The 27,318-nt window shown below is 43.6% G+C and overlaps 1 protein-coding gene and 1 pseudogene across 1 annotated transcript in view; one reads left to right on the top strand and one right to left on the bottom strand.

The window, feature by feature from the left end:
• The window catches only part of LOC124613840 (cyclin-dependent kinase inhibitor 1C-like), a 151,349-nt gene that overhangs the window by 93,665 nt on the left and 30,366 nt on the right, over nucleotides 1-27,318 (top strand). The window lies entirely within an intron of this gene.
• On the bottom strand, nucleotides 21,759-21,876 carry LOC124614548 (annotated as a pseudogene).

The raw sequence follows: 27,318 nt of genomic DNA, 5'->3' as shown, positions 1-27,318 counted from the left end.
TTTGACTCGACCTTTGGTCTGAGTGAAAGCTTGTGGTAGTTCTCCTCTATTTTTTTCTAATTGTTCCTAAGAGTGTGAGATTTATCTTCAGGAGTTCTTTCGCCGAACTACGGCTAGTGAAAAAATTCTCAGTTGTTACATTTGTGCCACTGTTTTCTAAGCCTTTCACCATATCTAAAGCAACTCTCTTGCCTTGACCAACTTCATGAAATTCATTTTCTTGTTGAGCAGTGTAAACTTGGAGATTGAGAATGTAAGACGTTGCACTATCACATACAGCCCATAATTTCAACCCATATTTTCCTGGTTTTGAAGGAATATACTGCCGAAATGGACATCTGCCACGAAATGCCACAAGTTGTTCATCAATTGTTACGTTGCTGTGAGGAATATAGGCTTCTTGGAATGTGTGTAGCCACATTTCAAATATTTCTCTAATGGGAGCCAGCTTGTCAGGAGCATGGTTGTGACGTTTCACATCTGCGTCATCAAATCGGATGCACCTTGAAATTTGCGTAAAGCGATTGCTAGCCATTGCTTCACTAAAAATGGGTCTACCATCCTCTTTGTTCCGCAGATGTGTAACTGCTTCATTATGGGCCTGGTAAGCACCTGCTAGGATCAAGACACCGATAAAGCGCTTCAGTTCAATGGCATCTACTGGTTTCCATTTACTACCGTAAACAAGACTACCCTCTTTCTTAGTCCACTTTAGAATTACATCAACATTGTTTCTCCTAAGAAACAACTGAAAAGCTGATTCTATGGAGGCTACATTTTTCACTGCGAATTTTGTTGGACCTGGCTTTACTCGCATTATGTTCCATCTCTCTTCTCTTCCACAAGCTCTTCTCAACTCGTGTTTGTGCCACAATTCTTCGTTGTTTTTAGACCTACATAAAATAAAATAAAAATAAAAAATACAAAGGGTATATCTTGGCGCTAGACCCTAATGCACATTTACAAAAATACAATGTGTACTAACATATAACAGTCAGAAATGTGTGTTCTTCCTGTTCAGGCTGGACATCTGCACTGTCCAAATCTTCTTCTGAATTTCCGTCTGATTGAGGAATATTCTCTTGTAAGACGTCAATTTCTCCATCGCTGCATGAGACATCAGAAACTATATCACTGATATCATTATTTGATTCTCCAGATAGAGGATCACCCTGCAGTAATATTTCAAGCACTTCGTCTTCGGAAAGCTGATGAGACATTTTCCACTAAATGCAACATACACAATAATAGTCTCCACTTGTATGGAACAAATAACCACTTGTATGGAAAAAATAACTGTTGGCTTATAAAGTATTGGCAACAATCACACGTTACAACAATATTCACAAGAATAAAACAAAGGAAATACAGCAACAGTTACGGATTCAATGCAGCATTATTGGGTAATAATACTGCAAGAGAGAAATGAGGTCGCATTTAACCCCAATGGTATTCAGTGGTTCTCCCTTCATTTTCTGCAAAACTAAATATTTTCAAAAAGTTATATTAATATATTACGAACCCATTACTTAATTCAGGAAAAGTCCAAATTTTTCATAATTTTTAGGAATAGGAAATAAGGTATATTTTACAGAAAATTAAGGCCTGGGGTCATTATAGACCCCACGGTATTAGGTGGGTTAAAATTCGTGCCACGGCCGGGACTCGAACCAGAATCTCCTTATTTATGAGGCGCAAATGTTGACCATTACAGCATAATGGCCTACAGTGCTGCACAGGCTACCCAATTCGATTGCCCTCCCAAACACAAAATTTGATATCCTCAGCTTATTTTCCCACTACATCTTCACTATTGCCCTTACATCCAGCGCCGGAGTGCTATTCCAATGCCAGAGAGCGCTAGCAATAGTCACGATTTAGCGGGAAAATAAGCTGATGATATGATCTGAAGATAGTGTAGGGGGAGGTCACTGGACTTGGGTAGTCCGTGCAGCACTATCCACTATACAGCAGCATTCGTGTAATGGTCAGTATTTTTGCCTAGAAAACAAGGAGACATAGATTCGAGTCCCAGCTAATTGATTTCTTCAGCTTCCATAATTATGTTGTCATCAGTCATCCGACGGCTTATTTGATGCCGTTCTCCGATTACATCTGTACAGTATGCTCAATACGGGTCGAATGTTTGGAGCGTTGGTGGTACTCAGCAAAACATGTCTTGTGGTGTCCGAAGAATGAGGTGCCGCGAAGACATTCCCTTCAGATGTTCCATACGCCGCCGCTGCGGGATGTCTACTTACGTCACACTGCCGCGCGGCTCCCACACACGCTCTGCTCGTCGATTAAGAGAGCAGCATCAACATACTTTAGATCCAGCAGCGCCAGTTTTATTTATCAGAACTGTGTATCCAAGTGTAAAGTTAAATTTACCATGATATGTGACTATCCTTCAGTACTGGTCGCCTGTAAACACTTCTTCTTGTACGTGTGACAGTAACTCTGTTTATAATAGGAAATTTTCCATTCCATTAAATTTCGGGCATTCACCTGCGCAAATACTACTTCTTCCAGCGGTATTTCGGCCACGTACCGTCCGGCCATCTTCAGAGCGAGTCTCAAGACTGACGACGGGATGCCAAATGCGGCCTTGTACGTATGCTCCACCGCGCCGGTACTGCGCATGATGGTCACAGACGCTGGTCAGTGACAAATTGGTACACTGAGACACGCGCCACTTGCTGTGAAAGGGCTCAGACATTCGATTCGCTTACCGAAGTATATTCGGCGGCAGTGACACCTTGACGACTTCTCCGCAATTTCGTTACAACAGGAGCCAGAGGCCAAGCCTTATCCAAATGACAGTCATCATCTCTATTTATTAAGTTATTGATTAATCTAGTTTCTATGGCTACCTTAAAAATAGACTCCCAAAAGGAAGAGGTGGATGTTAAAATCTTAACGTCACTGCAGTTCATCAAATGACCCTTGTCTACACAATGTTCTACATCTACATCTACATGGATACTCTGCAAATCACACTTGAGTGCCTAGCAGAGGATTCATCGAACCACCTTCACATAATTCTCTATTATACAGTTTCGAACAGCACACGGAAAAAACGAACACTTGTACCTTTCCGTGCAAGCTCCGTTTGCCCTTATTTTATTATGTTGATCGTTTCTCTCTATGTAGGTCGGCGTCGACAAAATGTTTTCGCATTCGGAAGAGAAAGTTGCTGATTGAAATTTCGTGAGGAGATCTCACTTTAACGAGAAATTATTAGTGATGTGCAACGCAAATCCTGTATCATATCAGCGACACTCTCTCGCCTATTTCTCAATAATACAAAATGTGCTGCTCTTCTTTCAACTTCCTCGATGTATTCCGTTAATTCTAAGGCAAATGTGGTGTTACCAGTCTCTTCAGTAGATCTGTCCCATCCTCTAAGTGTTCTGCCAATAAACGTAGTCTTTGGTTCGCCTTCCCCACAACACTTTTGTGCGTTCTATCCAATTTAAATTGTTCATAATTGTGATTCCTACGTATGTAGTTGAATTTACGGCCTTTAGATTTGAGTAACTTATAGTGTAACCGAAGATAAACGGATTCTTTTTAGCGCTCATGTGAATGACCTCACAGTTTTCAGTATTTAGGGTCAATTGCCAATTGTCGCACCATGTAGAGATCTTACCAACATAGTTTTGAATTGCTTTTGGTTTTCTGATTACTTTACTACACGAAAAGAACAGTATCATCCATCTGCGGACAACCTAAGACTGCTGCTCAGATTGTCTTCTAAATCATTTATATAGATAACGAACAGCAGAGGGCCCATAGCACTACCTTAGCGATCTTCTGTTTTACTCGATACTTGCCGTCCATTACTACGAACTGCGACTGACACGAAATCACGAATCCTGTAACGTAACTGGGACGATATTCCATAAGCACGCAATTTGACTTCAAACTGCTGTGAGGTGCAGTGTCAAAAGCCTTCTGGAAATCTAGAACCACGGAATTAATTTCAAATTCCTTGTCAATAACGCTCAACAATTCCTGTGATTAAAGACCTAGCTGCATGTCACAAGAACGATGTTTTTTAAAACCGTGTTGATTGTGTGACAATAGACCGTCCTCGTCGAGGTAATTCATGATGTATGTTCCAAAACTCTACTGAAAATCGACGTTAATGATACGGGCCTGTAATTAGGGCGTTTCTTGAATATTAGTGTCACCTGTGCAACTTTGCAGTCTTTGGATACGGATCTTTCGTCGAGAGAGCGGTTGTAAATGATTGTTAAGTATGGAGCTAATGCACCATCATACTCCGAAAGGAACCTAGTAGGTATACAGTCTGGGCCGGAAGACTTGCTTTTATTAAATGATTTAAGCTGCTTCACTACACCGAGGATATGTACTTCTAACTTACACATGGTGGTAGCTGTTCATGATTTGAATTCTTCAATGTTTACTTCGCCTTCTTTGGTGAAAGAATTTCGGAACGCTGTATTTAGAAAACCTGCTTTAGCAGCACTGTCTTCGATAGTATCTCCATTACTATCGCGCGGAAAAGGCATTGATTGTCTCTTGCCGCTAGCATAGTTTACTTACTACCAGAATCTCTTTGGATTTTCTGCCAGGTTTCGAGACAAAGTTTCGTTGTGGAAACTGTTATAAGCATCTCATATTGAAGTTCGCGTTAAATTTCGAGCTTCTGTAAATGATCACCAGTCTCGGAGATTTAGCGTTCGTTCAAATTTAACATGCTTTTTTCGTTGTTCTGCAACAGTGTTCTGACTCGTTTTGCGTAGCAAGGAGGATTGTTTGTTAATGTGTTTGGTATAAATCTCTCATTTGCTGTCGATACCGTTCCTTTTCATTCAAGCCACACCTGGTCCACAATTACCAGTACATTGCTAAAATGTAAGAAGTGGAAATTGTCTCTCAGGAAGGCCTCAAGAGAATTTTCATCTGATTTTTTAAATAAGTTGAAATCTGATTTCGCAGGACAGAGCGGATCAGGTTGTGGAACGGGGCCAAGGTCAGTTACTGTTATACAAGAACACGCACAACTTTATTGCTCAAACCAAAGCACAGTTTTCTCTTTAAAACAACAAAGATCAATTCACGGCTGAGGGCCCAAGTAACTTCTCCAGAATCAGTTTGAATTGTTGCTTTTAAAACACCAGCATTTAGAGCAACGGCTGAAGTAAGTAAAATTGCAAAATCTTCTCAGCTAAAGGCCGAAATAATATTTCAGATCAGCTGAGGAATTCCTTAAGAGCCAAGGATTTACAAATTCCGGCTTAAGGCCATATTAAGGAAAATTCAAGTTAATTCTACGGCTGAAGGCCCAATAAAAAAAATTCTTTACATAATGAAAGAGAGGCTTTGAAGAATAGCTTTTACACAGTACAACAGGAAAACATCTTAAGAAAACTTGAAGTATCTTGTTGGCTGTTCGCCCGAACAAGTATTCGAGAATAATTAAAGACAACCTTAAGATAAACATTTACAGAACACGGCTGAAGGCCGATCCAGAATTCAAGATAATTAAAGGGAAAGCTTACAGACAAGGATTCACATATTAGAGCCACAGATTCTGAAACAAATGCGGCTGAAGGCCTAAATACAGAGCAACAAGAATTTTAAATAAAACACGGCTAACGGTCTAATCTTAAAACAGTTGTCATGACGTTCGGCTGAAGGCCGTATGCTAAACATAAAACAGACAATATTAATACACGGCTGAAAGCGTGGCACAATACCTGCGACCAAATAAAATGACAGTCACAAACAATAAACAGTGGTACTCAGAGGTGTTCCAAGGGGGGGAAACTCTAACTCCTCAGTTTAGGTGAGACAGGCAGCCAAGCGTAACACTGAATAATCGGGTGGCAACACTACCTAGGGACGGCTGAAGAACCAACCAACAGCCTCACCAGTTCCCTCTGTCGCAACCGACCACATGCCTACTGCAGTACTCAGACAGCATTCATCTGCTCAGTGGAAACCACAGAAGCTACACACGGTTCCATGTAAACACACTTGCACATGAACTCGACAATCGTAAAAGCAATCACTGTGAAACAACAAGGGCGAATCAATTCGACACACAGAGAGTTTCCACAAGCGGTCGGTGACCAAATACACGTCCGATGAGACGACCGACCGAACGACCAACCCAGGTCGTTCCCACCGAAGTCACGTGTGTCGGCAAGCTGACTGCAGCTCCAACCCGACTCAACTCCATGTCCGTTTGGAACTCGGGAGACACGGCGACCCGGGCACACTGGCTCGGACCCAACCATGCAGAAGCAACTCTTGCCAATTGTCCATGACATCTCTGCACAAGAAAGGAACCGACCCACATCCGGCAAGATGACCAACTGACGAAGCCCAGAAATGGTCGAAAGACCAAATACACGTCGCCCGATGAGGCGACCAACCGAACGACCAACCAACGGTCGTCCCGCTCCAATCTCCTTCCGTCGGACAGTTCATGTATGTCGCCAGCAGTCGGCGAGCACTGGCTGTCCGCACCTCACTGGCGTTCCGTCCACGACTGCACTTCAGTGTTACTGCGTCCCGACTCACGTCCAGACATACGACGATCCGAAAACACTATCGGTCGCTTTAGAGATAGTACGACAAAGCGCTTATCGATAAGCGCTGCTGCTGCTGCCACTCACGGGCGGGTAAGGCAGGAAGTTAGTGACGCCAGGAAATGGAATAAGAAAACGAGGCGGCAGTACCGTAAGAGAAGATGACAAACAATAAACGGAATGAACACGAGCCGTTCACGGCTCATAGGTATTTTTTCGTTTATCTTTATGTTCTGCCACAGCTGACTTGTCTGTCTGTAGTAAGCGTGTGTTGTTGTTGTTGTTGTTGTTGTTGTGGTCTTCAGTCCTGAGACTGGTTTGATGCAGCTCTCCATGCTACTCTATCCTGTGCAAGTTTCTTCATCTCCCAGTACCTACTGCAACCTTCATCCTTCTGAATCTGCTTGATGTATTCATCTCTTGCTCTCCCTCTACGATTTTTACCCTCCACGCTGCCCTCCACTACTAAATTGGTGATCCCTTGATGCCTCAGAACATGTCCTACCAACCGGTCCTTTCTGCTTGTCAAGTTGTGCTACAAACTCCTCTTCTCCCCAATTCTATTCAATACCTCCTCATTAGTTATGTGATCTACCCATCTAATTTTCAGCATTCTTCTGTAGCACCACATTTCGAAAGCTTCTATTCTCTTCTTGTCCAAACTATTTATTGTCCATGTTTCACTTCCATACATGGCTACACTCCATACAAATATTCGGTATTCCACGCACCTTGCATGAACGGAGGGCTGCCTCACTTTTTTGGATTTTTCGTTCGTCGTAAAGTTGATGGCACATTACTACATGCTGTATATGGTAAACTACCACATAAGAAATTATGTTTACGTGCCAGTAACTGCCATCACCCAATACCCCGTATAAACTACTCAAAAAACGTTTCCGTACCATCATCATGACCTGCACTCCGTACCCTGTCCTTTTCCTTCCCCCCAGCCAGTCAGTAATCTTATTTTCGTGGTTAGATCCTATGGGACCAAACTGCTGAGGTCATCGGTCCCTAGGCTTACACACCACTTAATCTAACTTAAATTAAATTTACGCTAAGGACAACACACACAACCATGGCTGAGGGAGGACTCAAACCTCCGACGGGGGGAACCGCGCGAACCGTGACGAGACGCCTTGAAAGCGCGGCTAGTCAGTACTTTTATGCGACGCCACTCTAGTTTCAGCCAGCAATGTACTTTTCTGTCGCTGTCTACAATGAGAGCGTGCTGAAAAGTATTGCCTCGCAGCTTTTTGTGACAATACTCAAGTTCCTTTAATAGAAATAAACGTTATTAATGTTCTGCGGATTTGTAGCACCTAAGATGGCGCTGTGTAACGTAACTACGTTGGTGCGTGAGAAATAGCGTTCTGTAATCGAGTTTACAGTTCGAGAAGTTCGTCCACATAAGCTCTCCTTCAGCATGACAATGCCGTTCTACACCCGAGCGCTGCGCCACCTGCAACGATCCGACGTCTTTGTTTAGCTGTCGTTCAAAAATGGTTCAAATGGCTCTGAGCACTATGGGACTTAACTTCTGAGGTCATCAGTCCCCTAGAACCTAGAACTACTTAAAGCTAACTAACCTAAGGACACCACACACATCCATGCTCGAGGCAGGAGTCGAACCTGCGACCATAGCGGTCGCGCGGTTCCAGACTGTAGCGCCTAGAACCGCTCGGCCATTCCGGCCGGCTTCGCTGTCGTCTATCATCCCCCATACAGTCCTCACTTGGTCACATCCTATCATCATCTATTTGCAAAACTTAAAGAACTCTCTCTGGGACATCACCTTGATAGTGATAAAACGGTACAAGCAGAGGTGAGGTTGTGGGTTCCATCAACAAAGTCGAATATTCTACAGGGACTATCTCTCGTTGGGAGAACTATGTTCGTCGCCGTGGTGGACTAATTGTTCAAAATAATTTTCTGAGAAAGCATTCAGTACAATTTCTGACGACGTTTTATGCCTGCTACCGGCTTTAAACGTATAATTTTTCCAGCATATCGAGGGTAGATTAAAGTCGCCACCGACTATAATTGTATGAGCTGGGTACTTTTTTGAAATGAAACTCAAGTTTTCTTTGAACCGTCTAGCAACTACATCTTCTGAGTCGAGGGGTCGGTAAAACGATCCAATTAATAGTTTAGTCCGATTGTCAGATATAACCTCTACCCATAGTGTTTCACACGAACTATCTACTTCAATTTCGCTACAAGGCAAACTACCTCTGACAGCAATAAATACTGCACCACCAACTGTATTTAATCTACCCTTTCTGAACACTGTTAGATCGTTTGAAAAAAGTTATTTCCGACTTTAGCCAGTTTTCTGTACCTACAACTATTTGAGCTTCAGTGCTTTCTATTAGGGCTTGGAGCTCTGTTTCTTTCCCAGCACAGCTACGACAATTTACAACTACAATAACAATCGTTTCTACAACTACCTTACTGTGTTTTACCTGCCCACTTTTAGACGGACGCGTTTTAGAATACATGTTTGCTGGACATTTTTTCCTTATTTTGGTCCATACTACCACTTCCCAAAATAAGGAAAGCGAGGAACTTGCAGTAGAAGAGATTTGTTTCACACTATCGAAGATGAAAAACTGCTCGTAGTTCTTAAGGTATGCATTTTGGACCCTATGTTCGATGACACTGCTTTGCTTCTAGTATCGTGTACTTTCAACTGTATGCGTTTACGCCATTAATTATAATACACCCTGTATTTAGAATGTGCAGCCGATATTTTTGTAGACCGATTGGTCGATACCTTTGTCGTCGATATTTCGATGCTTACTTCGGTACATCGATGCCTGATAATGATATTTATTTAAATATCGATATATGAGATTCCCGATATTTTTAAAAACAGGTGCATGTCTTAGCGTGGGATCTCTGCTACGACGAGTGCAGGATGCATCTGACGCATGACAATCGTCGTAGCAGAGAGGTGTGGGGGCGGGCAGCCACTGATGAATGTCTCAGCCATGTAGTCCTGTGGTTCAAGAAGGCAGGTGACGCTGTTACGTATTGAACTGCTGTAGATTCAATGCAAAGATGTCGCACGCTTCTGACCACTACTGAGGGAAATTTAAGAGCCAAGCAGCGTCCGGGCAGATGCCTCCAACCAATACCCAAGTCAACTATGGGTTCGTCCTTCAACACCGCAATGTACAGTACGCGTCACCCATTATGTAAACACCTTCCTCTAAGAGTCAAGAATCAGACGAATTGAACTATCTGAATTTTATGGTGGCGTGAACGGGACTGAGTTCTCTATGATGAGGGCCAGTGGGGACTTACAGTGCATCGTCGCACGCAACCTTTCTTTTAATATTATTTTATCCATCGTGGTTCCTGTAGAATTGCACAGCCGTTAATGATTCTATGTGAAGAACGCAATCAACGACAAATACTTTTATAAACCTTTATTTTAACGCCATGACCGGTTACGGGTTATCATGACCATCTTCAGATACTTAACTTGCCCAATTAACGTAATGGATCTGTCAGCAGATGTAGTCAGTTCGTGTATTGCAACTTTTTTTCTTTTTTAGAGTCATCAATCTTCTGACTGGTTTGATGCGGTCCACCACGAATTCCTCTCCTGTGCAACCTCTTCATCTCAGAGTAGCACTGGCAACCTACGTCCCGAATTATTTGCTGGATGTATTCCATTCTCAGTCTTCCTCTACAGTTTTTGCCTTCTATAGTTCCCTCTAGTACCACGCAAGTCATTTCCCGATGTTCTAACAGATGTCATATGATCCTGTCGCTTCTCCTTCTCAGTGTTTACTGTGTGTTATATAGACGTTAAAAACATGGTAATGTGCCTTCATTTGATAAAATACGTAGCGGACCGTTGCACACACTTGGGCATGTTCCTGTACGTACTTACATAATTATGTCCCAATTGACGACAGTCGTCTTGCCTTGCTGCTTATGCTTTCTCAGGAATATGGACGAACTGTTGAGTGGAAACAGCACACATATTGTAAACAGTTCACTATGGCACTGAACACTTCAGGGTACTCCTCATGTCAGTTTCAGTATCATACATCTGCTTTACATTAGATGTTTTTGTTTACAATGCCAACAGCCTTATCGCAGTGGTAACACTGGTTCCCGTCAGATCAGCAAAGTTAGGCCCTGTCGGGCTGGGCTAGCCCTTAGATGGGTGACGATCCGCTCTGCCGAGCACTGTTGGCCAATGGGGTGCACTCAGTCCTTGTGAGGCAAACTGATGCGCTACTTGATAGAAAAGTAGAGGCTCTGGCCTCGTAGACTGACATACGGCCGGGAGAGCGGTGTGCTGACCACGTGCCCCTCCATGACGCCTGTAGGCTGAGGAGGATTCGGCGGGTGGTCGGCACTGTTGGACGTTCAAGGCCTGTTCGGGAGAAGTTTAGTTTAGTTTTTGTTTACAATGTAAAGATCATCCTCTAAGCAAAGAAATCATTCCCTTCTGTTAAGAACATGAGTCTTTGCTACTACAGCTAATAACAGAAAATGCTTCCTCTCTAAGAGTGGAGTTATTATTCGAAGACTACAAGAAAAGTTGTTTTAATGCATTTTTTAAAACTGGTAAAAGACAAGTTGTTTGAAGGCTGTCTTTAAAGCTATTACTGGAATTCAGAGACGGCATTTCAGACTAATCCGAGTACATAGTGTAAGTTATGGTGTGCGAAACTAAGCACGAAAGCATTTCGTATGATGTGCCACTGCCAATGTAGCACGATGAAACTGGGACCGTTTATAAAAGGAATTGCTACCTTACAGTACTGAAGGTAACTAAGAGAAATACGCAACGAGACGAACAGAAATGGGCACTTTTATTCAAGGACATAAGTACACCGAAGTCCCCGCTCCTCCACCTCTGCAGATCGATTCGGTTGCGAAATGCCATCCATGAAAATGACGTCAGCACCGACTGCATCCTTGAAAAGACGCATGTGCGGAAGGAGTACAGTACTACAATCACATTCATCAGCGAGTGTTCCGTGTTCAAAGATTTTCGATGATGCCAGGAGCATACGCACTGGACCAACGAAGACTGGGATGGTGTGCTCTTGTCGGATGAGAACAGAATCAGTCTGAGTAGTGACTCTAGACGTATCCTCATATAGCGGGAGGTGTTAACACGATATGCAGCCAGGAACGTTCTCGAACACGGTCGTTTCGGTGATGTTAAGGTGTGTGGAAGCTTAATGTCGGATGAGTGTACTGACTTCCAGATCTTTCTACAAGGTATAATCCAGAATGAAATTTTCACTCTGCAGCGGATTGTGCGCTGATGTAAAACTTGTTGTCAGATTAAAACTGTGTGCCGGACCGAGACTCAAAATCGGGACTAAATTTCACTCTGGAAACATCTCTCAGGCTGTGGTGAGCCATGTCTCCTCAATAGCCTTTCTACCAGAACTACTAGTCTCGCAAAGGTTCACAGGAGAGCTTCTGTGAAGTTTGAAAAGTTGGAGACGAGGTACCGGCGGGAATAAATCTGTGACGATGGGACGTGAGTCGTGTTTGTATAGCTCTGAAGTTGGAGCACTTGTCCGCGAATGGCAAGGTCCTGAGTTCGAGTCTTGGTCCGACACAAAGTTTTAATCTACAGTGAAGTTTCATGGTACACCCACCTCTCCCCATTGTTGTGATACTGTACTCCTTCCTCATGTCCCTCTCTTCAGGGATGCATTCAGCCCTGACTACATTATTATCGAGGACAATGCGCGACGCCATCGAACTGTGCAGGTGCAAATGGCTCTGAGCACTATGCGACTTAACTTCTGAGGTCATTAGTCGCCTAGAACATAGAACTAATTAAACCTAACTAACCTAAGGACATCACACACATCCATGCCCGAGGCAGGGTTCGAACCTGCGACCGTAGCGGTCGCTCGGTTCCAGACTGTAGCGCCTAGAACCGCACGGTCACTCCGGCCGGCTAACTGTGCAGGCACAGGAGCAGTTAGAGAATATTCGGCGAATGAAGAGGCCTACCCGTCCTCCCGACTTAAATCGCATGTGGAACGTGTGGGATGCGGGGGGGGGGGGAGGAGGGGGCAGTTGTCAATTACACTGGTGGAGGAATGGAACGCCTTACCAAGAGAACTGCTTACCGCCGTTGTTGCCAACACGGCACCACGCTGTAGAGCATGCTTCGCCGTCGGTGGTGATCACGCACCGTATTAAGCACCCCATGTCCCACGTTTTGTGACGTCGAGGGAAGCATCATAAATCGCGGTGACGTCAGTGTCTTTATCGTCTTCGAATGAAAGTGTCATTTCCGCTCGTCCCATTGCGCATTTCTTTCAATTACCTTCTGTATCACAAAGCAGGAGTTCATTCTATGTATGAGCCAAGTTTCATCAAGCTATGTTACTTGGCAGTGAAACATCATGAGAAATTTCCTTTCGCCCTTAAGTTTCGCATACACACACACAGACACACACACACACACACACACACACACACACAGAAACACACACACACACACACACAACACACACACACACACACACACACACACACACACGCAATTACAGTTTATAAGATAGTTCAGGCATTGCAGTATTAAAAAGGAGGGTTTGTGAGTTGTGGGAGAGGGGGGGAGGGGGGGAAGGCGAAGGGTGTGGTGAGGGGGGGGGGGGGAGGCAGCGACACTTTTGCTCTGTTCAGAGTTTAGGTTTAATTAGCATCGTTTGTCAGATTCCATCCACCCTAACTGAGCTTAGGAAGGAGTGACGTGGTCAAACAACCGGACACATATATTTAACACAAGTATTCTTTGCTGGTGTGAAGCACCTCCACTATTTGTGCCATGCTGAACACTCCAGAGTAGAAACATTTGACAGTGTCAAAGAATGAACAAATTTTCGTTTTATTTCGTGTGGAAATACTGGTTTTTGGTAGGGTAATTGGGTACCATCAATTAGTATGGGAGGAACATTTTGACATACGTGTTCGCTGGCCAACGTTCGGTGCGATATGCCGTTGACTTGCGGCTTCTCATAGTTTATAGCCAATCGAGATACTGTGTACAGGTCATCAGCTGTACTCGGCACTGCAGCAGCGACGTACTTCAGGCTTGTGCTTAGGTACAACTGGATACCATCAGCAAGTAACTGCTGGTTACCAGAATGAAGCACAGATAAAACTTCATTTATATGCGTCGATAAGAAGAGTGGCCCAAGGAATGGACCCTGTAGGGTTCCAGAGACCACTCTTCCATTGTAACTTCTCCAACAATCAGACGGCTCGTATTGCCTGTTCTTAAGGTCACTGTCAAGCCATAGAGTCGCACCGATTGAGAATTACACATGTCCATCTTCATAAGCTGTATGTTGTTGTTGTGGTCTTCAGTCCTGAGACTGGTTTGATGCAGCTCTCCATGCTACTCTATCCTGTGTAAGCTTTTTCATCTCCCAGTACCTACTGCAACCTACATCCTTCTGAATCTGCTTAGCGTATTCATCTCTTGGTCTTCCTCTACGATTTTTATCCTCCACGATGCCCTCCAATACTAAATTGGTGATCCCTTGATGCCTCAGAACATGTCCTACCAACCGATCCCTTCTTTTGGTCAAGTTGTGCCACAAACTTCTCTTCTCCCCAATCCTATTCAATACTTCCTCATTTCTTTCCTTGCCATTGCCAGCCTACATTTTATATCCTCTCTACTTCGACCATCATCAGTTATTTTGCTCCCCAAATAGCAAAATTCTATACAGTAAAGCTGCATGCCCTCGGGAAAAATTACGGCTGTAGTTTCCCCTTGCTTTCAGCCGTTGGCATAAGCTGTATATCGAAATTATTTAAATTAAATGCTGTTCAAATGGTTCAAATGGCTCTGAGCACTATGGGACTTAACATCTGATGTTATCAGTCCCATAGAACTTAGAAGTACTTACACCTAACTAACCTAAGGGCATCACACACATCCATGCCCGAGGCAGGATTCGAACCTGCGACCGTAGTGGTCCCAGGCTGTAGTACTTAGAACCGCTCGGCCACCCCGGCCGGCAAATTAAATGCTGTCCCAGAACACTAATGGTTCAGTCTTTTGCCCGGAAGTGTTCCACTGATGCTGTGAGATGCCGTATCATATACAGGGTGTTACAAAAAGGTACGGCCAAACTTTCAGGAAACATTCCTCACACACAAAGAAAGAAAATATGTTATGTGGACATGTGTCCGGAAACGCTTACTTTCCATGTTAGAGCTCATTTTATTACTTCTCTTCAAATCAGATTAATCATGGAATGGAAACACACAGCAACAGAACGTACCAGCGTGGCTTCAAACACTTTGTTACAGGAAATGTTCAAAATGTCCTCCGTTAGCGAGGATATATGCATCCACCCTCCGTCGCATGGAATCCCTGATGCGCTGGTGCAGCCCTGGAGAATGGCGTATTGTATCACAGCCGTCCACAATACGAGCACGAAGAGTCTCTACATTTGGTACCGGGGTTGCGTAGACAAGAGCTTTCAAATGCCCCCATAAATGAAAGTCAAGAGGGTTGAGGTCAGGAGAGCGTGGAGGCTACCAATCCATCGGTCACCGAATCTGTTGTTGAGAAGCGTACGAAAACTTCGACTGAAATGTGCAGGAGCTCCATCGTGAATGAAGAACATGTTGTGTCGTACTCATAAAGGCACATGTTCTAGTAGCACAGGTAGAGTATCCCGTATGAAATCATGATAACGTTCTCCATTGAGCGTAGGTGGAAGAACATGGGGCCCAATCAAGATATCACCAACAATGCCTGCCCAAACGTTCACAGAAAATCTGTGTTGATGGCGTGATTGCTCAATTGCGTGCGGATTCTCGTCAGCCCACACATGTTGATTGTGAAAATTTACAATTTGATCGTCCGTAAAGAGAAATTTTGCACTGAAATGAGGATTGACACATTGTTGGATGAACCATTCGCAGAAGTGTACCCGTGGAGGCCAATTAGCTGCTGATAGTGCCTGCACACGCTGTTCATGGTACGGAAACAACTGGTTCTCCCGTAGCACTCTTCATATAGTGACGTGGTCAACGTTACATTGTACAGCAGCAACTTCTCTGACGCTGACATTAGGGTTATCGTCAATTGCACGAAGAATTGCCTCGTCCATTGCAGGTGTCCTCGTCGTTCTAGGTCTTCCCCAGTCGCGAGTCATAGTCTGGAATGTTCCGTGCTCCCTAAGACGCCGATCAATTGCTTCGAACGTCTTCCTGTCGGGACACCTTCGTTCTGGAAATCTGTCTCGATACAAACGTACCGCACCACGGCTATTGCCCCGTGCTAATCCATACATCAAATGGGCATCTACCAACTCCGCATTTGTAAACATTGTACTGACTGCAAAACCACGTTCGTGATGAACACTAACCTGTTGATGCTACGTACTGATGTGCTTGATGCTAGTACTGTAGAGCAATGAGTCGCATGTCAACACAAGCACCGAAGTCAACATTACCTTCCTTTAATTGGGCCAACTGGCAGTGAATCGAGGAAGTACAGTACATACTGACGAAACTAAAATGAGCTCTAACATGGAAATTAAGCGTTTCCGGACACATGTCCACATAACATCTTTTCTTTATCTGTGTGTGAAGAATGTTTCCTGAATGTTTGGCCGTACCTTTTTGTCACACCCTGTATTTAGTTGGCCTAATTTTCAAGTAAGATTTCATTTTTACCTGGAGTTTATATTCATACTACATTGAAGTTCCCCGCCTGTTCATGATTCTCAAATGTGGTATGCATCTCTACACGCAAATGCAATAGTTCCTAGCAGCTTCGAGTATTAGCATTAGCCTTGTGTGAAGGTGTGCTGTTTTCGTCAAAATAAACTGTGCGCCTACACGAGAACTCTGGATCTTGCAATTAAGGCTAACTCTACATCATAGTGCACTCATAGTTCGCATTAGACGCCTTGATGAATTCAGTGCTGAAGGTTCACCTTTTAGTGATCAGAAACTGCATTTAGGTACAGAAAAAACAATTTAATCGTTTTGCTATAGGAGGCTCTGACACAACCGTCTTCAGATTCTTGAACATTACGGGAATCAAATATTATTCTCTTTAATCACCGCAACCAGGCTAGTTAATGTGCTATTGCAGTGTAGCTATGGGACTATTGCTTTCAGAAAGGTGAATGTGGAAATACAGTTGGCAGAAGAAAAGAACAACGAAAAACCTTTCTATTCTCTACGGACGAGTAATGGAGGTTTAGGGGAAACGAAAAAAATATTTCATGTGCTGTACGAGCAGCGTAATGTTATCAAAGTAATGAATTAAAACAAGACTACATGCTACTACGCATGTACGTAGTTGGGACAACGGAAAGCCGGCTGCCTTCCATCTCGCTCTCTGGAACTGGTGAAACAAAAAGCTAGTGCTGTCTCTTGTGACGCTGGAAATATGACGTAACGAAATTGAACAGAAACACCGATGACAAAAAAATCCAATGGATAGGTACCTCTAACAGTCGGTAAGGGTGTGCATTAACAACCCATGTTATTAATCATAGTACGGAAATGAATCTATACTATCAGTAATCGCTCTATGCACCCGTAGCGCGTCTCGTAGACTGATACAAACTTAGTCACGCGGTGAAGGAAAACACTTGGCCAGCTGAGTATGTAATACTCATAGTTCAGTGTTTTACAAAAGGCGAGTCCTGAGCATGAGAGAGAGAGAGAGGCCCGGTATTATGAACCATTGCGCAGAGGCTATGTAAAATCAGTAATAACAGTTTTGAATAAACCATACTGACAAGGGGAGGCCGCCAATTGTGAAATTCAGATTCGATTCATACTGCGCATAATAAAAGCTCATGGCCAGAGGAGTAATGTGGCAAAGCACCAAGATGCACTTCTCAGCCGTTGTCGAGAAAATCGACAGTTAAAAGAAACCGTTCCGGTGAAATACTCTCGACGATTATTAATTTTCTACAGCGTCGTGGCGCAGCGGTAAGCGCTCGGGTTCGTAATCCGAAGGTCGCCGGATCGAATCTCGCGCCATGCAATTTTTTTTTATTATTAGTTTGTTGTAATTCATATATATATATATATATATATATATATATAAAGTATTAATGAATTGCTTATGCATGTTGGTGAAGGCGGATCGCTCTCCAGTTGTACCGCCTCCATTTTTCCGTTTTTTTTAACAGGGTGTACCAAAGCTCTCCCGTTCGCACTGATTTTCGACAATGTTATAAGTTGCGCTAGGGACCGCATCTACGTTCTTTCGAAGTTAGCAGGCAACTACGCTGTTATGCGGCGGCTAATTTCGGCCCATTCAACATCTGTCATTCAAGTGTAACGAGCGAGTAACGGAGTTTATATTTCATACCTGCCACAGCAAATTTGTGTTCGTGGGGTCTCTATTCTAATTCGACGTTTGACTTACGCTATACGTATTCGTTTCGGAATATCGTTTCTACGTCTTCCGTTAACTGTGCGTGGTTAACATTATGAAGACAATTAATAACATTTGTGAAATACAACTTTGTTTGCGGAAAACATAATGATGTTCGAAGTCGCCAGTTTTTCCACGACAAACTTTCAACAACTTATTATATGCATAATTGTTGCAACTGATTGCCGGGAATTATATATATATATATATATATAATTTTTTAGTATTTGTTTTTTATTATATATATATATATATATATAATAAAAAAGAAATACTAAAAAATTATATTTATATATATATATATATATATATAATAAAAAACAAATACTAAAAAAAAAAGGTTGCATAGCGCGAGATCCGATCCGGCGGGAATTATATATATATATATATATAATTATTACATTATATATATATATATATAATAAAAAACAAATACTAAAAAAAAAAAGGTTGCATAGCGCGAGATCCGATCCGGCGACCTTCGGATTACAAACCAGAGCGCTTACCGCTGCGCGCTGCGCCACGACGCTGTAGAGAATTATTAATTGTAGAGAGTATTTCACTACAACGGTTTCTTTTAACTGTCGATTTTCTCGACAACGGTTGAGAAGTGCATCTTGGTGCTTTGCCACATTACACCTCTGGCCATGAGCTTTTATTATGCGCAGTATGAATCGAATCTGATTTTCGCAATTGGCGGCCTCCCCTTGTGAGTCAAAAATACCGATGTGTGTTCAAAAAAAAAAAAAAAAAAAAAAAAAAAAGTAACATTACATGTGCCCAAATGCTAAAGACACAGATTGTGTAACAACGTTACAGAAAGTGCAAGTATCGCGACCTGTTATAATAATTTTGTTGACAAACGATATTGAGAAACCCTTGGAGAACGAGCATAAAGGAATACGAAGGAAGAATATGCAAAGTTAGAGCGTCCATTTGGTCCAGATCACGTGTCGAATTGCTGATCGGCCGTTAAGATTCACGAAAATCAACTAATCAGAATTCTGCGTTCACAACACGTCCATAACGTGGCTTTGCTTTTCATTGATAAATAGTATGAATCATCAGAAATATTTCGTGAAAAATCCGCTACGCGGTCCAGTCACATTAACGTGACTACCGCCTGTGTTCGACTTGGTGGTGTTCAGATACTATGGGACCAAACTGCTGAGGTCATCGGTCCCTAAGCTTACACACTGCTTAATCTAAATTATGCTAAGGACAACACGCACAGCGATGCTCGAGGGAGGATAACGTCCGACGGGTGGAGCCGCGCGAACCGTAGTTTTCGACGTCAACGTGCAATTAATTACCTACCACTCACAGACGGTATGTGGGAGCCTTAGCAGTGGAGGATATACAAAGCGTGCCAGAGGGGACGCTGGCAACAGTGTAGTCGTTGCTGTAACGTGGAAACGGAGCCATTTATTTGACGTCCAAAACGGCATGACGATGGGCTTCCAGGCCAAGGGTCGAAGCAATTCCGAAACGTCTAAGTCTGTAGCCTGCTCGCGTGTCATCGTGCTGAAGGTATTCCGTGCATGGCGAAATGGCGCTCTCCGGTACAGGCGTCGTGCCAACTGTGGCGAACCACCGGCAGTGGGTGGTAGGGGTCAAGGACGGCTGCGGAGGGGTGTGCGGGTGAACAGACGAGCAACTGCTGAGAAACCGACCTCCCACGTGAAACAAGGGGCTACCAACGGTGACCGTTCAGCGAACGGTGCTTCGTGTGGACCTCCACAGCAGGCGCCCGGTTGACAGACCCTTGCTGACTGCTGTTCATTGGCGACGAAGGCTGACGTTCGCATGCCAGTACCGAAACGGGTCGTACAATGAGTGCCGACAGGTGGCGTTTTCAGATGAATACAGGTTTCACGCTCTACTCGTCATATTCCCGTTGACGCTTACGGTGTGAATTGTCTGAAAGCAAACAAGGAGCGACCGGCACTGTGGCATCTACCAGCAGGACAACCCAACGTGTCACACAGCTCACAGTGTACGTGCGTGGTTGTAAGAGCGCCAACATGTGTGTACCTTACTTCCCTGACCACCAATTCACCCCCCTCCCCCCCCCCCCCCCACGTCCCGATATAATCCCAGCCGAAAATCTGTGTGACAACCTCGATGGGGGTGTTCGAGCCATCGATCCTCAGGCGAGAAACCTGGCGCCACTGGCCGCGGCACCAGAGTCGGTATGACGTCACATCCCTACCGGCGCCTTCCAGAAGCTCGCTGACTCTCTTCCTGCACGTCTCGCGGTGCTCCGCGCTGCACACGGAGGTACTTTGGGCTTCTGACGGTTGGGCACGTTAACGTGATATTGACAGAATTGATAGAATAATCGGGGTTTCGTTACCCACAGCCTCCACCACAATCCGTCTAATTCCACTCTCGAAGAGCACGCAGGAAATCTTTCAGTGTGAGCTCTGGTTTCTCTTACTTTATTACAATGATCATTTCTTCCTACGTAGGTGGGTGACAACAAAGTATTTCGCATTCCGTCCAGAAAGTTGGCGACTGAAGTTTTCTGAAAAGATTTCACCATTTTATTAGGATTGTCACTCAAACTCGCTTACCATATCCGTAATACTCTCTGCCCTATGTGGCGATAATACAAAACGATCTGCTCTTCTTTGAACACTTTCTAAGTCCTCCGTCAATCCTATCTGGTAAGGATTCCATACCGCGCAGCAATATTCCAGCGCAAGACGGACAGGCGTAGTGTCGGCAGTCTCCTTAGTAGATCTGTTGCATGTTCTATATTTTCTGCCAGTAATTTGTAGTCTTTGCTTCGCCTTCCCCAAGACGTTATCCATGTCATCGTTCCAGTTTAAGTTGTTCATATTTGTAACCCCTAGACATTTAGTAGAACTGACAATTACTAGATGCGTTTGCTTTATCGTGTAACAGGAACTTGAGGGATTTCTTGTAGCACTCATGTTGATGTCCCCACACTTTTCATTGTTTAGGGTCTATGACCCTCAAACACCAGCGGAGTGCAGTTAATGTGGTGTCAACGCCAGACACCACACTTGCTAGGTGGTAGCCTTTCAATCGGCCGCGGTCCGTTAGTATACGTCGGACCCGCGTGTCGCCACTATCAGTGATTTCAGACCGAGCGCCGCCACACGGCAGGTCTAGAGAGACTTCCTAGCACTCGCCCCAGTTGTACAGCCGACTTTGCTAGGAAAGGTTCAGTGACAAATACGCTCTCATCTGCCGAGACGATAGTTAGCATAGCCTTCAACTACGTCATTTGCTACGACCTAGCAAGGCGCCATTATCAATAGATATTTAACTTGTGATGCCTGTACCGTCAGACCGATGTACACCACTTATGGATTAAAGTTAAGTATTCTACCAGTTACCTCCTGTTATGCTAGTCTTATTTCTCTGACCTGTTCCAGACCTCACGCCAGACTGCGTGAGCTTAAACGCGTGCCTTTCGGCTACCCGTCATAGTGGATTGGCTGTCGGGCCAGTCCACTACAGTTAACACGAAGAATTCTATCCGCGCTTCTGTGGAACCGGAAGTTGTCGTTAAAGTCTCTGACAAAAAAAAAGCACTCCGTCTTCAGGCCACGAGTGGCCTACCGGGACCATCCGACCGCCGTGTCATCCTCAGTGGAGCATGCGGATAGGAAGGGCGTGGAGTCAGCTCACCGCTCTCCCGGTCGTTATGATGGTATTCTTGACCGAATCCACTACTATTCGGTCGAGTAGCTTCTCAATTGACATCACGAGGCTGACTGCACCCCGAAAAATGGCAACAGCGCATGGCGGCCTGGATGGTCACTCATCCAAGTGCCGACCACGCCCAACAACGCTTAACTTCGGTGATCTCACGGGAACCGGTGTATCCACTGTGGCAAGGCCGTTGCCCAAAGTCTCTGACAAACCTTAAGAAAACCATGGAACGCACATGTCTTATACTTAAAGAGTTTCCTGCTTGATGAATATATCGTGCGAGAATATCTATGCCTCAGAAGATATTTCGTCTCCTGAGGCTGAGGACATACTACAATCGTTATGAAAGTCAGTGTGATTAATGTTTATTGCCGTGCGTAATGGCAACACAGACAAATTTTAAATTCTAGTGGTAACAATATCGTCTAAGACATGGGTTTGAACTAGGGACGTCTAAGGTTGGCAACATTATTCCCCTGACGTTAATTGATCGTGTAGACGGATCCTGGCGAGGAGTGTTAAGCCCGCAGTAAACTCTATCTCTTTCGGTCAGAGTTCTGCGTCAGGCCCTTTTTATACGACTGACTTTCTAGTCTCAATTCACTTCTCGAGGCAAGTGAGTGTACTGCAGGGCTTCCTGGCGTCTTATTACTGTACTGAGTCTCGCCTGTTTCGAGTGGTCAGTTTTCGTTTAGATGTCACCTCCGAAATTCCACGTTTGTGAGAGCTGTATGCTCTGCAGGTTGGCATCTGAATGGTGAAACCGAGTTTATGAGGGACTAATAAATGTAGGAACAAGCAATGCTAATAAAGTTAATTAATAACCATATTAATATTATTAGTGGAACTTCTTGTCAAATTGCCTACACTACGAAGAACTGAAAGAATAGGAAATGTGTCGCCCAAACATTTCAGAACAAATTCATTTATTTCCTGGAGAAAGTATATACTTATAAACACAAAACGCAATACACCGAACGCAGTAAATAGAGCCTTTTTGCTTTATCCTTTGTAACCTATTTTCTAGTTAAGTGCCATATCATCGTCTTCGTCGTCGTCACCACCACCACCACCACCACCACCACCTTGAATAGTTTCCAGCTCCAGGCTGAGTCTGCTTGGAACATAAGCCTAGCTATGTAGTGCTGTTTTTCTACCACCTTTCTGCGGCCTTCTGGTCGAGGCCCCGACTCTTTTCTCGACACACTCCTCGACACCTTTCAGCCATGTGTCCCTTGGTCTTTCTCTTGGTCGTTTCCTTTGAATTCATGTATATTCTCTGGAATCCTCCTGTTTAACTTTGTCCTTAAGCGTCCATACTATCTTAGTCTTGATGTTCCTATCCTACTCTTCAAGGGTATTTGTTTCACTATTTCTCTTACCTTTTCATTCCACATCATATTTTTCCTTCTTACTCCTATGCCACTAATGAGGAGCTTCATTTCATATGCCTGTAATCTGCTTACATCTCTTTCCTTTATTACCCATGCTTCAGATACATGGGTCAATATTAGGCTGTTGGAAGTCCTATATATTACTTCTTTGCTTTTTGTGGGACGTCTTTGTTCCAAACCAGGTTCCTAACACTTCCGAGGAATCCTACCTGTCTACCATCCCTTTCTTCTATTTTCCTCTTGGTCCATTTTTCTTTCTAACTGTAAGCAGGAACTCGGATCTGTTTATATCATATTTAATTCCATGCTGTCCCACAGTTTCTTCCCAAGCATCCAGCGGTTCCCGAATCGCCTGCTCCCAGTTTCCCCAGGTACTCGCTTCACCTACGAACACCATTGCTTTTCTATTGTCTCATTCCGTTTTTTCTGCCACTTTTGTCATTATTGCATCCAAGGCCACGGCGAAGAGGAGAGGTGACAATGCGCTGCCCTGTTTCACTACACTTGTTTGTTGTAACGAATCCATCCTTTCATTTCTCACTTACACACAATTCAGACTTCTACAGTAAATCTCCCTCACTCTTCTTGTTGTTCCTTTTTTCAGTGCCTTCCTTTCTAGAGCTTCCCAAACCTTCCTTCAATAGACGCTATCAAATGCTTTTTTTTTTTTTTTTTTTTTTTTTTTTTTTTGTACCGAAAAAGGCCATTACAAGGTCTTCCCCAAGTTGGTAGTGCTCGTGGAGGAGCCTCGATGCAAATATGAGTCACCATTTGACCCCCGAGGTCAGAAGCCACTCTGTTCCTGTCTTGCTTTGTTCTCGATCCTTGTTCGGACTGTGCTCTCCCGGATCTTTTCATGTACAATGCAAATTATTTTTCTGGTCAAATAAATTTAACTTTTTCTGTGTTGAAATAGTTATTATTAAAACTCGTTTATCTCTTTGCGCTATTACTTATGCGTAATGTAGACTTTTCCTCAGTGAAACGTAAATATCTTTTCGATTTCAGAGATTTCATGCCTCTTGCAGGAAAAAAAATCAAAAAACGTTCTGGACTGTGTCGTTTGCTTTGTTTTCGTTATATATCCCTACTGCTCTTCTTCTAAAAGAGACAAATTTCTAATTTTGATAGTACTGGAGGGGCGATCTGTTTACTTGCTAAAAACATTCAACAGTCTAGCTCGCATACGGTGTTTCTTTATTTAAGACAGCCGGTTTCGACAGACTTTCCTGTCATCTTCAGGTCTTACAAAATATTTCTGTTGTGAAACGTGTAAATATTACGTTGAACCTCACTCCAAGTTGTCAAATGGATAAAACTTAGAACATTGTAAAAGATCTTTCATAATTAAATGCTTTTAAAAATTTTACTTATGACAAGCCTTGTATAATGTGCTGATTTTCGTGCATTTGACGACTTGGCGTGATGTTTAACGTAAAATGAACAAGTTTGACAACACAAAGATTTTTAATACCTGAAGATGACAGCAAAGTCTGTCGCACCCGCCTTCCTTAAATAATGAAACATCTTATGCAATCTAGACAGCTGAATGTTTTTAGCAAGCAAACAGACCGCCCCTTCGGTACACTCAAAATGAGAAATTTCAGTCTCTTTTAGAAGAAGATTGGTAGGAATATATAGCGAAATCAAAGCAGACGACACAGTGTAGATTAACAAGACACGAACGCACAAAATAAATTTCTATAATAGAAGTAAGCTCCACCGGGATAGGTTCGCTTCCAATTTTAGCAGCCGCCACCATAGTTCTCTGTTTCTGCGCATGCGCAATGTGCAGCAGTCTCGCGAATATAGAACTCAGCACTCGGCACGATGTATACAGGGTGGTCCATTGAACGTGACCGGGCCAAACATCTCACGAAATAAGCGTCAAACGAAAAAACTACAAAGAACGAAACTTGTCTAGCTTGAAGGGGGAAACCAAATGGCGCTATGCTTGGCCCGCTAGATGGCGCTGCCATAGGTCAAACAGATATCAACTGCGTTTTTTTTAAAAATAGGAACCCCCCCCCCCCACATTTTTTATTACCTATTCATGTAGTACGTAAAGAAACATGAATGTTTTAGTTGGACCACTTCTTTCGCTTTGTGATAGATGGCGCTGTAATAGTCACAAACATATGGCTCACAATTTTAGACGAACAGTTGGTAACAGGTAGGTTTTTTAAATTAAAACACAGAACTTAGGTACGTTTAAACATTTCATTTCAGATGTTCCAATGTGATACATGTACCATGTACCATTTCTGAAAACGCATGCTGTTGCAGCGTGATTACATGTAAATACCACATCAATGCAATAAATGCTCAAAATTATGTCCGTCAACCTCAATGCATTTGGCAATACGTCTAACGACATTCCTCTCAACAGCGAGTAGTTCGCCTTCCGTAATGTTCGCACTTGCATTCACAATGCGCTGACGCATGTTGTCAGGCGTTGTCGGTGGATCAGGATGGCAAATATCCTTCAACTTTCCCCACAGAAAGAAATCCGGGGAAGTCAGATCCGGTGAACGTGCGAGCCATGGTACGGTGCTTCGATGACCAATCCACCTGTCTTGCAATATGCTATTCAATACCGCTTCAACCACACGCGAGCTATGTGCCGAACATCCATCATGTTGGAAGTACAACGCCATTCTGTCATCCAGTGAAACATCTTGTAGTAACATCGCTGGAACATTACGTAGGAAATCAGCATGCATTGCACCATTTAGATTGCCATCGATAAAATGGGGGCCAATTATCGCCCCTCCCATAATGCCGCACCATACATTAACCCGCCAAGGTCGCTGATGTTCCACTTGTCGCAGCCATCGTGGATTTTCCGTTGTCCAATAGTGCGTATTATGCCGGTTTACGTTACCGCTGTTGGTGAATGATGCTTCGTCGCCAAATACAACGCGTGCAAAAAAACGTGTATTGTCCCGTAATTTCTCTTGTGCCCAGTGGCAGAACTGTACACGACGTTCAAAGTCGTCGCCATGCAATTCCTGGTGCATAGGAATATGGTACGGGTGCAGTCGATGTTGATGTAGCATTCTCAACACCGACGTTTTTGAGATTCCCGATTGTCGCGCAATTTGTCTGCTACTGATGTGCGGATTAGTCGCGACAGCAACTAAAACACCTACATGGGCATCATCATTAGTTGCAAGTCGTGGTTGACGTTTCGCATGTGGCTGAACACTTCCTGTTTCCTTAAATAACGTAACTATCCGGCGAACGGTCAGGACACTTGGATGATGTCGTCCAGGATACCGAGCAGCATACATAACACACGCCCGTTGTACATTTTGATTACAATAGCCATACAGCAACACGATATCGACCTTTGCCGCAATTGGTAAACGGTCCATTTGAACACGGGTAATGTATCACGAAGCAAATACCGTCCGCACTGGCGGAATGTTACGTGATACCGCGTACTTATACGTTTGTGACTATTACAGCGCCATCTATCAAAAAGCGAAAAAAGTGGTTCAACTAAAACATTCGTATTTCAATATGTACTACACGAATATGTAATGAAAAATGGGGGTTCCTATTTAACAAAAGCGCACTTGATATCCGTTTGAGCTGTGGCAGCGGCATCTAGCGGGCCAACCATAGCGCCTTCTGGTTTCCCCCTTCAAGCTAGACAAGTTTTAATATTTTTTTTTTTTGTGGGATCAAAAATTTAAAAACCTCTCTCACACCGGCCTGATTTAGCTTCACTCATCAGGATAGTAAAAAAACATCCGTATATTAAGGGAATTTTCATTCACAGAGCAGACTTATCACATTCACACAGTTCAATACTGTTCTATCCTGATGAAATTGAGCTTAACTTAAATTCCATAAGGCAGTGAAGCAATTTCGAAGTCTCGGTGCGACGAAAATTGTCAGTCGATTTGCTGAAAACATTTGTAATAATTATTAACTTTCGGTGATCACAGGGGGAAGATCGGAGATCTGCTGGTGAGACCGTGTTAGGCCATTTATTGAAAGTAATAAACTGGATATCTTGAGCATACAAAACGGCAGGTTCGTCCAGTGCAACTCAGACGTTCCCCACTGATCCCGTGCAACACAGCGCAGTAAGCAGACATTGTCAATAATAATCAGTTAAATAATACGCGAACACACTTACTTTAGTTTAGTTCGTGTATTAAATTCCTTCTCATACAGAATCCCATGAAGATGGCGACTAGCTCAACAATACATACATATACATCTTCGTTCT

This window comes from Schistocerca americana, chromosome 4, assembly GCF_021461395.2.
Source record: "Schistocerca americana isolate TAMUIC-IGC-003095 chromosome 4, iqSchAmer2.1, whole genome shotgun sequence".
NCBI classification, from domain to species: Eukaryota; Metazoa; Arthropoda; class Insecta; order Orthoptera; family Acrididae; genus Schistocerca; species Schistocerca americana.
Note: the sequence above shows the minus strand (reverse complement) of the source record. Positions and strands in the feature narration are given on the sequence as shown.